Source organism: Bos indicus, chromosome 8 (assembly GCF_029378745.1).
Source record: "Bos indicus isolate NIAB-ARS_2022 breed Sahiwal x Tharparkar chromosome 8, NIAB-ARS_B.indTharparkar_mat_pri_1.0, whole genome shotgun sequence".
In the NCBI taxonomy this organism is placed as follows: Eukaryota; Metazoa; Chordata; class Mammalia; order Artiodactyla; family Bovidae; genus Bos; species Bos indicus.
In genome coordinates, this window is record NC_091767.1 from 82435649 (window position 1) to 82448681 (window position 13033).

At 41.1% G+C, this 13033-nt stretch overlaps 1 long non-coding RNA gene across 1 annotated transcript in view; it reads right to left on the reverse strand.

The window, feature by feature from the left end:
• Window positions 1–826: 826 nt before the first annotated feature.
• LOC139184608 (uncharacterized) overlaps window positions 827–13033 on the reverse strand; it is a 73352-nt gene continuing 61145 nt past the window's right edge. The window contains exon 4 of the long non-coding RNA XR_011568157.1: window positions 827–2281. This is a non-coding gene — a long non-coding RNA (uncharacterized lncRNA). The remainder of the gene's footprint in view (window positions 2282–13033) is intronic.

Below are 13033 nucleotides of genomic sequence, written 5' to 3' on the forward strand. Positions count from 1 at the left end.
GTCCTTTTTCCCTTTCCACTTGCCATGTTGTATCATCTATACCCAACAACTTCCACATTGTCAAGACTCATGTTATTTATCATTTATATTCTGCTCTGAAATGGTACATGCATCTGTGCTGTGTCAATACTTTAATTCTAAAAGCTAAAACTCAATAAAATCCTTATATTATTATGACCGTTTAAAAACTTCACTGTAGATCCAAGTAATGGTCTAAGTTTATATCTCCCTTTCTTGTTCCTTCTAGAGCTTCTAATTGCTTATTTATTCTGGCATTGTTGGTTTTATTGCAACTTTATATTTTTTTCCCATTCTCCAAAGAATACTAGGAAATGTATGAAACTTCCTTTTCCAAGATACCTCCTTCTTGGACAGTTAGCTCCCTAACAGTGATTGTTTTCTAGGTTGCTGCATTAGCTGCATTCTGGAACTTCCCTTTGTCATTCTCCTGGTTTCAGTTCACTGTGTCTCAGATCCTGATATCGCTCATCTCTAAATATAACTGCCTGAGAAAGGCCTTAGGAGAGAGAAACTTGGTCTGAAAATATTTTCATTACATTTAATTTATAATTAGACTGAGCACAAAATTTCCAGATAATAGTATTAGAATATTTTTGTTGTGAGTGGCAGAAAACTTGGTGTACAAAGAGAAGGGTAGGGGGTTTCTGGTGAAAATAACCAAAGAGTCTAGAGTTGAATTGTCTTCAGGTATGGTTCAATCCACAGGTTCATAGAGTTTTACCGGCTTTGGCTCTGCTTTTTTTTAAGTTGATTCTCTCCTTTCCCCCACCCACTGCATTGTGATCAGGGAATATGATCTGCATTAAAAAAAATAATTTTTGACATTAATTGAAATATACATGCTCAATTTATATCAAAGAAGTCTTATTATTTTCCCAGATTCTATAAATACATTTATATTGTATTTCAAAAGCCCAGCTTTATTTGTTTTCCTTAGCATTTTTCTGATCTATGTTTCTCCCTTATTTGCTCTATTCCCACAGCCCCCTATTGGGCTCCAGTAGTTGTGATGGAGACCATTTTAAATTTAAAGCATTCCTTGGACTATGTGTGGTATAGAATCTCTATTAACCTACACCTAGGAGTCTGGTGCATGGGTATTCAAAGATATTTGTTAAAAGGGTTAGTTTATAAAATGGAAGAGCTTGTCTAAAGAAAGAAGTTCAACTCTGCTTCATAGGTATTTCCATCTACTTCTGCACTTTCCCATTTGTTTCATTTAAAAAAAAATTCTCTTCAGCTATTTGAAATCAGTATCTAATTTTTAGTGGGAATATCTCAGGGACAGAAGAAATACATCACTGACCGTGTTTTTGCCTGCTGTTTTTACCCACCCAAATTCTGACTATTCATTTTCTAAGAGTGCAGAAAACCTGTGGAAAAAAGATTCGTATTCACAACTAAAGTAAAGGAACTCACGGAGTGTCCGTTTTCTCAGACTCCCAGAGTCCTAACGACAGGCACCTGGAGCAGCCCATCTGAACTCACAAACAGGGTGGCGTTGCTCAGGAGTCAGCCTGAGGCCTCTCTCCTACAGACACTTCCAGGTACAGAGCGAGGGGATGCAGAGGGATGGCAGAGGTTCAGGGGCGCCAGGTCTGCTCCCCTTAGAAACATCGCAAAGGGCCTGATCCCATGGAAATTTGTCTGCTTGGTTTATGGAGCAAGTCTAGCCTCACCCAGAAAAATTTCTCTTTCCCCCAAAATGAACCTTCTGTATTCAGACTTTTTTTTTTCTTTTTATTTTTAAAGACACAACTCTTCCCAACTCCAGTGAGTTAGGCATAATTTGAATTTGTCATATGGTGCTGATATACAGAAGGTTTTGTCTGGCTGTTAATACTGACAAAAGGAATTGAGGTTTTCCCAGTAGAATGAACAATCTGTATTTAATGAAAGCAAGATTCTAAAAATTGGCTTCTACAACATGTAGGTCTTATAAAATTGTACATGGCTCAGGGACCATTTGGATGATATACAGGCGTGAGCTATTTTATCCAAAGACATCTTCTTAGTGATTCCAGTTGAGGTCCAGGGCTAAGGACTTCACATAAATCTCATCTGAGACAGACCCCAGGTAGATCTTCCCTTCAGTCGGCATTCCTGTGTTCTGTGTGGCTCATTTCATTTTTTGACAGAGTAATAATCACAAAGTTGTGGTCAGGTATTGATTTTCAAATGGTCATATTTCTTAATGAACTCACTCCACAGTCTGCTGGGTGGGAGATGCTACTCACTCAATGGCTTATTCTGTTTTATTCTGGAATGAGAAAAACATTATTTTGGATCTCATTCTAAGCATCTCTTCAAGAAAAGCACCTTCACACTTGAATTTGAAACAAATCAAAGCATCTGGGCTAGTACACTGAGTGTCACTGATGTTTTCCTGTTTTATTCTTTCTAACCGAAGCAAAATTAGAAAGCTTTCCTTCCTCCAAATTGTAGGCAACATAAAAGATTAGAATAGACTGAAAAAGAAAACTTAGTTTCTAAAAAATTCTACTTCTAGGAATTTAATTAGCTATTATACACACACACACACACACACACACACATACATATATATGCTGCTAAGTCGCTTCAGTCGTGTCCGACTCTGTGCAACCCCATAGACAGCAGCCCACTAGGCTCTGCCGTCCCTGGGATTCTCCAGGTAAGAATACTGGAGTGGGTTGCCATTTCCTTCTCCAATGCATGCAAGTGAAAAGTGAAAGTGAAGTCGCTCAGTCGTGTCCGACCCTTAGCATGGACTGAAGCCTACCAGGCTCTTCCGTCCATGGGATTTTCCAGGCAAGAGTACTGGAGTGGGGTGCCATTGCCTTCTCCGACGTATGTATATATATATATGTACATTTTAAAAGTCTAGCTATGAAAAGATCTTCAGTCAGCATTTTATTTAATTAAAAAACACCCTGGAAACTACTTAAATCCAAGTAATAAAGGGCTACATACATGCTAAGTTGCTTAAGTCGTGTCCGACTCTTTGCAATCTCATGGACTGTAGCCTGCCAGGCTCCTCTGTCTATGGGATTCTCCGGGCAAGAATCCTGGAGTGGGTTGCCATGCCTTCCTCCAGGGCACCTTCCCGACCCAGGGATCAAACCTGCATCTCTTATGTCTCCTGCATTGGCAGGTGGGTTCTTTACCACTAGCGCTACCTGGGAAGCCCAATAAAGGGCTACTGAAATATATTGTAGAATATATAGCATATATATAGCCTCTGACAGAACAGGATTCTTTGCAGTTGTTAAAAGAAATGAAATTGACCTATTTGCGTTAACAGAGGACGTTCTTCAAGACATCTCATGTGAAAATAAGGCAGGTGAAGTACTATGGGTATTAATTGTGTGATCCCCTCTGTGAAAAAATTTATATATGTGCATGTGTGTGTGTGCATGTTTTGTGCAATGCATGCTTTGATATATGAGCAAAATATTTTCTAAAAGAACTGTAAGAAACTACCAATAACAGGGTAAGAATGATCAAATGAAGAAGAATATTACTTTTCACGTTACAACTTTCTGTAATGCTTGAATTATGTACCTGAATTAATTTTTTAAAAACATGTTATCAGAGGTTATCTATGGGTAGGTTTATAGAACATTATTAGTATCTTCTTTATAGTTTATACATTAAAGAAAATCAGCAAATATTATTTTAAAAACCTAATTATGGGGATATTATAGTCTTAACAACAGCAAGTAAGACGGTTAAATTTCAAAGTTTAGTTGTTTCTTTAATACAACTTATAAATTCAAGCCTTTCCAATCTAACACAAATGATGCTTGTGCAAGAAAACTTTTGCTCTGGTATGTGAAATAGGCTTGAGAAGAGAAAGTTGTTTTAAAGTGTAATAATCTTAAATCAGGGTTTTCAAAAATACATTTTTGCAAAAATATCAATGCATAATGATTTCAAGAAAAATACATGAAACGAAACAACTGCAGACAAAATGCATTTCTGAGTGCTTTTCTTTAGCTGCACACATGTTGGTCAGAAAAAAAGTTAAATTTAAAGATTTTTCTCAAACATACCGTAGTTTGGCACAATCCTTAAGAAATACCATCAAATGAGGACACTGAAACATACTGCATGTTTTCCTTTCATGAAGCAGTTAAGTCATTGTGCATTTCTTTCCCTATTCCTGATAGTTTCAACTCTGTGTTTAAAATGTCTTGAATCCAGCCCTGATCATTCACTTAAGACACAGTAACACTGTTCTCCGGTATCTGTACAGAGCAGCAGAGAGAACACAAAGCATTCACACTCCCCTCAGACTCGCTGATTAATTGATTGATTAAAAAGTGACACGGAAGTTGATTCTGGTATACATCACTCCCATAAAATTAATGATCACCTCAAGAGTGGTTTTAGTCCATATTCAACAGGACCTGGGCAGTGATTTTCATTCTATTTCATGTTTTTCTCTGATTAAAAATAGACTTATCTCTTCCTCTAAGTTGAATTTCAAAGTCCAGTTGCTGTGATTGCTTGGTAAGAAAGGTGTGAATCATATTTGCATCTGTGAATTGTGAAGAATTTTAGTTTCTGATGGTGAATAAAAAGGGGAAAGCGAGATGTGCTTTGGCTAGACACAGAGCTTCCAGGAAGCCTAGAGGTCTGTACCTTTGCTCAGAGTTCTACAGAGTCCTAGGAGACTTAAAAGCATTCTCTTCTCACTAAGCAATGCCTCAGAGGGTGCCAAGTCAAACCATATTTTTTCGGATTGCTTAATATGAGTAGTCAAATTTAGGACAAAGGTCTCTGTTATTTCCAGGGAGAATATTTTAACCATGTTTTGTAGAAGTTGACTTGCTACAAATGCATTTCATTAAATATGAAATGGGCTTCCCTTGTGGCTCAACTGGTAAAGAATCAGCTTGCAATGTGGGAGACGTGGGTTCAATCCATGTTGGGAAGATCCCCTGGAGAAGGGAAAGGCTACCTACCCACTCCAGGGTTCTGGCCTGTACAGTCCATGGGGTCACAAAGAGATGAAACACCAAATAATTCCTGATGAAATACCTGCTCAGGTCATAGATGGGAGTCTCAGGATAGACCCTAAGTCCACTGCTAGTCACATCACTGAATGTTTTCTTCATTGCATCAGAGTGGCAACTCATTAAACTTCATGAATTTTTCAGAAAAAAGTTTTTCTCATTCTGGTTCTTAGTGGTCTCCCAAACCACTTCAGTATTCTTGCCTTGAGAACCCCATGAACAGTATGAAAAGGTAAAATGATAGGATACTGAAAGAGGAACTCCCCAGGTCAGTAGGTGCCCAATATGCTACTGGAGACCAGTGGAGAAATAACTCAGAAAGAATGAAAGGATGGAGCCAAAGGAAAAACAATACCCAGTTGTGGATGTGACTGGTGATAGGAGCAAGGTCCGATGCTGTAAAGACCAGTATTGCATAGGAACCTGGAATGTTAGGTCCATGAATCAAACCAAATTGGAAGTGGTCAAACAGGAGATGGCAAGAGTGAACGTCAACATTCTAGGAATCAGCGAACTAAAATGGACTGGAATGGGTGAATTTAACACAGATGACCATTATATCTACTACAGCGGGCAGGAATCCCTTAGAAGAAATGAAGTAGCCATCATGGTCAACAAAGAAGTCCAAAATGCAGTACTTGGATGCAATCTCAAAAACAACAAGATTATCTCTGTTCGTTTCCAAGGCAAACCATTCAATATCACAGTAATCCAAGTCTATGTCCCAACCAGTAACACTGAAGAAGCTGAAGTTGAACGGTTCTATGAAGACCTACAAGACCTTTTAGAACTAACACCCAAAAAAGATGTCCTTTTCATTATAGGGGACTGGAATGCAAAAGTAGGAAGTCAAGAAACACCTGGAGTAACAGGCAAATTTGGCCTTGGAATACGCAATGAAGCAGGGCAAAGGCTAATAGAATTTTGCCAAGAGAATGCACTGGTCATAACAAAAACCCTCTTCCAACAACACAAGAGAAGACTCTACACATGGACATCACCAGATGGTCAACACTGAAATCAGATTGATTATATTCTTTGCAGCCAAAGATGGAGAAGCTCTATACAGTCAGCAAAAACAAGACAGGGGGCTGACTGTGGCTCAGATCATGAACTCCTTATTACCAAATTCAGACTTAAATTGAAGAAAGTAGGGAAAACCACTAGACCATTCAGGTATGACCTAAATCAAATCCCTTATGATTATACAGTGGAGTGAGAAATAGATTTAAGGGACTAGATCTGATAGATAGAGTGCCTGATGAACTATGGAATGAGGTTCGTGCCATTGTACAGGAAACAGGGATCAAGACCATCCCCATGGAAAAGAATGCAAAAAAGCAAAATGGCTGTCTGGGGAGGCCTTACAAATAGCTGTGAAAAGCAGAGAAGTGAAAAGCAAAGGAGAAAAGGACAGATATAAGCATCTGAATGCAGAGTTCCAAAGAATAGCAAGAAGAGATAAGAAAGCCTTCCTCAGCCATCAGTGCAAAGAAATAGAGGAAAACAACAGAATGGGAAAGACTAGAGATCTCCTCAAGAAAATTAGAGATACCAAGGGAACATTTCATGCAAAGATGGGCTCAATAAAGGACAGAAATGGTATGAACCTAACAGAAGCAGAAGAGATTAAGAGGTGGCAAGAATACACAGAAGAACTGTATAAAAAAGATCTTCACGACCAATATAATCACGATGGTATGATCACTCACCTAGAGTCAGACATCCTGGAATGTGAAGTCAAGTGGTCCTTAGGAAGCATCACTATGAACAAAGCTAGTGGAGGTGATGGAATTCCAGTTGAGCTATTTCCAATCCTGAAAGACGATGTTGTGAAAGTGCTGCACTCAATATGCCAGCAAATTTGGAAAACTCAGCAGTGGCCACAGGACTGGAAAAGGTCAGTTTTCATTCCAATCCCAAAGAAAGGCAATGCCAAAGAATGCTCAAACTACCACACAACTGCACTCATCTCACACGCTAGTAAAGTAATGCTCAAAATTCTCCAAGCAGGCTTCAGCAATACGTGAACCGTAAACTTCCAGATGTTCAAGCTGGTTTTAGAAAAGGCAGAAGAACCAGAGATCAAATTGCCAACATCCGCTGGATCATCGAAAAAGCAAGAGAGTTCCAGAAAAACATCTATTTCTGCTTTATTGACTATGCCAAAGCCTTTGACTGTGTGAATCATAATAAACTGTGGAAAATTCTGAAAGAGATGGGATTACCAGACCACCTGACCTGCCTCTTGAGAAACCTATATGCAGGTCAGGAAGCAACAGTTAGAGCTGGTCATGGAACAACAGACTGGTTCCAAATAGGAAAAGGAGTACGTCAAGACTGTATATTGTCACCCTGCTTATTTAACTTCTGTGCAGTGTACATCATGAGAAACGCTGGGCTGGAAGAAGCACAAGCTGGAATCAAGATTGCCGGGAGAAATATCAATAACCTCAGAGATGCAAATGACACCACCACCCTTATGGCAGAAAGTGAAGACGAACTAAAAAGCCTTTTGATGAAAGTGAAAGAGGAGAGTGAAAACGTTGGCTTAAAGCTCAACATTCAGAAAATGAAGATCATGGTCTCTGGTCCCACCACTTCATGGGAAATAGATGGGGAAACAGTGGAAACAGTGTCAGACTTTATTTTTGGGGGCTCCAAAATCACTATAGATGGTGACTGCAGCCATGAAATTAAAAAACGCTTACTCCTTGGAAGGAAAGTTATGAGCAACCTAGGTAGCATATTCAAAAGCAGAGACATTACTTTGCGAACAAAGGTCCATCTAGTCAAGGCTATGGTTTTACCAGTGGTCATGTATGGATGTGAGAGTTGGACTGTGAAGAAAGCTGAGCACCAAAGAATTGATGCTTTTGAACTGTGGTGTTGGAGAAGACTCTTGTGAGTCCCTTGGAATCAAGGAGATCCAACCAGTCCATCCTAAAGGAGATCAGTCCTGGGTGTTCATTGGAAGGACTGATGCTGAAGCTGAAACTCTAATACTTTGGCCACCTCATGCGAAGAGTTGACTCATTGGAAAAGACCCTGATGCTGGGAGGGATTGGGGGCAGGAGGAGAAGGGGATGACAGAGGATGAGATGGCTGGATGGTATCCCCGACTCGATGGACGTGACTTTTAATGAACTCCAGCAGTTGGTGATGGACAGGGAGGCCTGGTGTGCTGTGATTCATGGTGTCGCAAAGAGTCAGACACGACTGAGCGACTGGACTGAAGTGTAACCTTGCTTCTGACCTTGATCCACTCCTCAATGACACTCAATTTTAAATCTAGTTCAGTCACATTTGAAGTACTGTTCTAGGCCTTAACCCTGTGTTGCCTATCTTGGTTGTGATAAACTTAACATTACTTCATTTTGAGCCAACCCCTGCCCCAGTCCTATTTCCATCTGCCACAAGATGTTGTGAATCTGCATCCAAAGTGGGAGTTTGCTTGGACCATTTGTGTCTCTTTAAAGGTCTTGAAAGTAAGTATGTTTATTATCTTTGGCTTTGAAGACACCAGGCTTGCTTACCTCCCATGACATTTTGTCCTTGTATATCCTTGTATGTGAACAGTTTTGCAGCAGCAAAACTCCATCTCTCAAGGACCTTGGCAGCAGGGCAGTGAGTAATGGTTTTCAGAGAAAAATCTCTTTCTGAACTCATTTTGCTTCCCATCTCCTGGCCCCCGAACGACTGTTACTAACAATAATCAGACGTCATTTCTTCTCCCGCAGATGATCTTGTTTTTAGATGAACATCTTCAGTAGAGCAAGTTGACAGATAATTTGCCCTCATCTTTCAATTATCTCCATTGTTTGCTATCACCAAGTATAGTGTTAGTTGCTTGGACATGTCTGACTCTTTGCAATCCCATGGACTGTAGCCTGCCAGGCTCCACTATTCATGCTATTCTCCAGGCAAGAATACTGGAGTGGGTTGTTGGGGTTGTGATTGTTCAGTTGCTCAGTAGTGTCTGACTTTGCAGCCCCACTGACTGCAGCATGCCAGGCTTCCCTGTCCTTCACCATCTCCCAGAGCTTGCTCAAACTCATGGTCATTGAGTTGGTGTTGCCATCCAACCATCTCTGTCATCCTTTTCTCCTCCTGACTTCAATATTTCCCAGTATCAGGATCTTTTCTAATGAATCGGCTCTTTGCATCAGATAGCCAAAGTATTGGAGCTTCAGCTTCAGCATCAACCCTTCCAATGAATATTCAGGATTGATTTCCTTTAAGTTTGACTGGTTTGATCTCCTTGCAGTCCAAGGGACTGTCAAGAGTCTTCTCCAACACCACAGTTAAAAAGCATCAATTCTCCAGTACTCAGCTCTCTTTATTGTCCAACTCTCGCATCTATACATCACTACTGGAAAAACCATAGCTTTGGCTATATTGACCTTTGTCGGCAAAGTGATGTCTCTGCTTTTTAATACACTGGAGTGGGTAGCCATTCCCTTCACAAGGAATCTTCCTGACCCAGGGATTGGGCCTGGGTCTCCCGCATTGCAGACAGATTCTTTACTGTGTGAACCACCATGCTGCTGCTGCTGCTGCTGCTAAGTAGCTTCAGTCGTGTCCGACTCTGTGCGACCCCATAGACAGCAGCCCACCAGGCTCCCCCGTCCCTGGGATTCTCCAGGTGAGAACACTGGAGTGGGTTACCATTTCCTTCTCCAATGCATAAAAGTGAAAAGTGAAAGTGAAGTTGCTCAGTCGTGTCCGACTCTTCGTGACCCCATAGACTGCAGCCCACCAGGCTCCTCCGTCCATGGGATTTTCCAGGCAAGAGTACTGGAGTGGGGTGCCATTGCCTTCAGACTCTCATTTCCTCATGTCTTTGAAGGTGTATCTCTATCTTTAGCCTTCTTTCAGAAGAAGATTTTTCTACCTTCTTGCTTCAGCTAGTTTTTGACCTAGATTCCTCTACTCTCCCAAAAGCCAATATTCCACCCCCATCCCAAATCCTCAGGAAAGGAGCACAAGTAGGTTTCTGCCTCCAAACAGCATAATATGGAGAGAAGAGGTCCACTGATCTCTACTCTTCTACCAACCTACCCTCTAACACATGCCCCCACAGCTGTATGGCAGACCACATCCTAGCAGAGCCTGGCATGGATTCTAGAGAAAAAGGAGCTGGGCTCAGGGTCAAGATGAAACCTGAAGATACTATTTCTCTGAGCATAACCGGCCCTTTATGGTGGATGCATTTGCACAGTCTGGGGATAATCTCTTTGTCCAGGAGCAGACCTGAATTTAGAGGAGAAGTCTAGAATGGAGCAAATAACGCTTCTCTGCTATTCCAGTTACCAATTTGCTTTCCCAATGTAAGTAAGCAGAAATTACTTGCTAATCACTTAGAGACCAGGAATTGCAGACCTGATGCATGCAAATCAACCACAGTATTGTTTTCTAGCACAGTTTCTTTAAAAAAATCATTTGAATTTGAATGCCTTCTCCAGTTTACCTTAGCCTGGAGATAACACTTGCTTATCCTCAAGTGTTTTGAGTTTACACTTGCTTGGACTTCAGTTTAGTTCAGTTCAGCCACTCAGTTGTCTCCAACTCTTTGCGACCCCATGAACTGCACCATGCCAGGCTTCCCTGTCCATCACCACCTCCTGGAGGTTGGTCAAACTCACGTCCATCAAGTCGGTGATACCATGCAACCATCTTACCTTCTGTTGTCTGTCCCCTTCTCCTCTTGCCCTGAATCTTTCCCAGCATCAGGGTCTTTTCCAATGAGTCAGTTCTTCACATCAGGTGGCCAAAGTATTAGAGTTTCAGCTTCAGCATCAGTCCTTCCAATGAATATTCGGGGTTGATTTCCTTTAGGATTGACTGATTTGATCTCCTTGCAGTCCAAGGGACTCTCAAGAGTCTTCTCCAACACCACAGTTCAAAAGTATCAATTCTTAGGTGCTCAGCTTTCTTTATAGTCCAACTCTCACATCCATACGTCACTACTAGAAAAATCATAGACGGACCTTTGTTGGCAAAGGAATGTCTCTGCTTCTTAATATGCTGTTTAGATTGGTCATAGCTTTTCTTTCAAGGAGCAAGCATCTTTTAATTTCATGGCTGCAGTCACCATCTGCAGTGATTTTGGAGCCCAAGAAAATAAAGTCTGTCACTGTTTCCATTGTTCCGCTGTCTATTTGCCATGAAGTGATGGGACCGGATGCCCTGATCTTTGTTTTTTGAATGTTGAGTTTTAAGCCAAATTTTTCACTCTCCTCTTTCACTTTCATCAAGAGGCTCTTTGGTTTTTCTTTGCTTTCTGCCATTAGGGTGGTATCATCTGCATATCTGAGGTTATTGATATAACCCATGGACTTAACAAGCATATTAATTGAGGAACTTTTGAGTTCTCAGCTCTGCATTAGGCATTACAGAGATGCCTTAGACAGATGAGGCAAAGGCCACAAACTTCTTCATAGTAAAATTTCCTGGGACTTAGACTCTCAAAAGGGGCTTCCCTGGGGCTTGGATGGTAAAGAATCTGCCTGCAATGCAGGAGACCTAGGTTTGATCCCTGGGTTAGGAATATTCCCTGTGAAGGGAATGGCTATTCACTCCAGTGAATAGCCATATTCCTGCCTGGAAAGTTCCATGGACAGAGGAACCTGGTGGGCTATAGTCCACGGAGTCACAAAGAGTCAGACACAAATGGAGACTAACACTTTCACTTTTCACTTTAGGATCTCAAGAAGACAAAGCAGAAAATATATTAGTGACAAAGTTAAGGGAATTTGAGCCAAGGGGTCAATGTTGGCCAACAGAGCTGGGGAGGCATCTTCATATATGAGGAAAGGATTGTTGAAGGGTAAGGAGGGATTGTGAATAGAGAAAGGCAATCAAAGATTCATGAGCCAAGATATAAATCTGTGGGCAGGTCCTTGAGGGTTTAAGATGAGGAGAGCCTTGTCTGAGTAGCAGTGTTTGTGTGAAGGAGTTTCAGGAGTTGCAGATTCTTTTCACATCGACAGTGGTTCTTGTCTCCTTTTAATACTCCCGTATTCAGTATTTAGATGATGTGATTTTTGTCTAACTGCACTGCCAAGCATCCCTCCTCCAGACCACATCAACCAAAACAAGACTTTAGATTTACTTTTCTGTGGTATTCTCCCATTATAATCCTCTGGCTTTTCACACCCAGGAGGCCTTTCCACAGCCATGCTATCAGGCACATGAAAGATTTTCCTGTAGAGCCCGAGCCATATATGAATCTGCCCAAGGCCAAATCTAACAGAGGAGACAATGTAAATGCCAAATGAATATCTGGAATAGTCAATTCAGGTTTACATCATATACCATGCACTGAATTTCTAAGGCAGGATAGCTTATTTTTATGATCAATCATTGCACTAATGTGTTGTTAATCACATTTATCTCAGGTTATGATTATTTAACAGTTAATTGTTGGAACGAAGAGGCATCATTCACTTTCTTATCCTTTAGGCTAATTTGGCTGTTCACAGTTATGAGGTTCCTTTGAAAAATACTGGTAGCTTCTAGTAGTTATAGATCTATGTCCTCTCCCTTATCCAACTCACCACCAGGATGCTTTTGAACTGTGGTGTTGAAGAAGACTAAATACTGGTAGCTTCTAGTAGTTATAGATCTATGTCCTCTCCCTTATCCAACTCACCACCAGGATGCTTTTGAACTGTGGTGTTGAAAAAGACTCTTGAGAGTCACTTGGACTGCAAGGAGATCAAACAAGTCTATCCTAAAGGAAATCAACCCTGAATATTCATTGGAGGGACTGATGCTGAGGCTGAAGTCCAATACTTTGGCCACTTGGTGCAAAGCATTGACTCATTAGAAAAGACCCCGATGCTGGGAAAGATTGAAGGCAGGAGGAGAAGGGGATGACAGAGGATGAAATGGTTGGATGGCAACACTGACTCAATGAACGTGAGTTGGAACAAGCTCCAGGAGATGGTGAGGGATAGGGAGGCCTGGTGTGGTGCAGTCAATGGGGTCATAAAGAGTCAGACATGACT